The sequence below is a fragment of the Carlito syrichta genome, unplaced genomic scaffold, assembly GCF_000164805.1.
Source record: "Carlito syrichta isolate Samal-C Ts95f unplaced genomic scaffold, Tarsius_syrichta-2.0.1 Scaffold313872, whole genome shotgun sequence".
Classification (NCBI taxonomy): domain Eukaryota; kingdom Metazoa; phylum Chordata; class Mammalia; order Primates; family Tarsiidae; genus Carlito; species Carlito syrichta.
Genome location: NW_007257968.1, coordinates 1,122,066 through 1,123,237, shown reverse-complemented (window position 1 = coordinate 1,123,237; position 1,172 = coordinate 1,122,066).

The following is a 1,172-nucleotide window of genomic DNA, read 5'->3' as shown; positions in this document are numbered from 1 at the left end:
CAAGTAGCCGGAACTACGGGCACGCACTACCACTCCCAGCTAATTTTTTATTTACTGTAGAGACGAGGTCTCACCAAGTTGCCAGGGCTGGTCTTGAACCCGCGGGTTCAGGCAATCCACTTGCCTCGGCCTCCCTGGGTTTACAGGCTGAGCCACTGAACCTGGCCTGATTTTTTTTTTTCTTTTGTAGAGATAAGATCTCACTATGTTACTCAAGCTGGTCTCAAACTCCTGGGCTCAAGTAATCCTCCCCCCTAGGGCCTCCTAAAGTGCTGGGATTACAAGCGTGAGCCACCATGATCAGCAATGCAGAGTTTTATTTCTTCCTTTCCAGCCGGTATGCCTTTTACTTCTCTTTCCTTATTGCACAGCCTAGACCCTCTATCCACCACAATGTTGAATAGGGTGGAAGGAGTAGACATCCTTGCCTTGTTCCCAGTGTTAGTGGGAAAGCTTTCAGTCGTTCACTACTCGGTAGACGCTACCTGTAGGTTCTCAGTAGATGCCTTTCAGCAGGTTGAGGAAGTTCCTATTCCTAATTTTCTGAGAGTTTTTTTTTATCACAAAGGGGTGTTGGACTTTGTCAAACGCGTGTTGTGTCATTTCCACTCACATTTCATTGGCAAAACCTGTTATGCCTGTCCCAAAGTGGCAGAACACCAGCTGGAGGTTGGTGGTGACAGCTGTGGCAACAGGCCGAGCCCTAGACCTTGCCAGGAGGGGGAAGATGTGCAGGTCATTCCTCCCTCTGTTCAGATAGTCCAGCATCTTGACCAGATTCCAGCAGCCTCCTGGATCTCCCGGAAATAGCTTCCTCGGTGTCATCACCCCCACCCAGAAAAGGGCCGATCAAGACCAGCTTGTCTCAAAGGAGGAAATGTTCTCTTTGGAGGGGTTGGGCTCACTTCTGGTCCCCTCTCTACTACTCCACAGTGCAGGCTGGCGCATGCTCCCAGGCTCCCACTGTACAAATTGGAAACTGGGGTGCGAGAGAATTAAGAATTTGCATAAGGTGCCCAACAGGTGAGAGTGGGCCCCAAACCCAGGAACTGGACTTCCAGTTCTCTGACCCCATTTCCTTTATCCTGCAGGGCTGGCCCAATACCCCGGGCTCCTCTGGCAACCGGGCGCAGGAGGCCTGAGTCTGGGTCGGGTGCCCAAGGGAGGGCCCG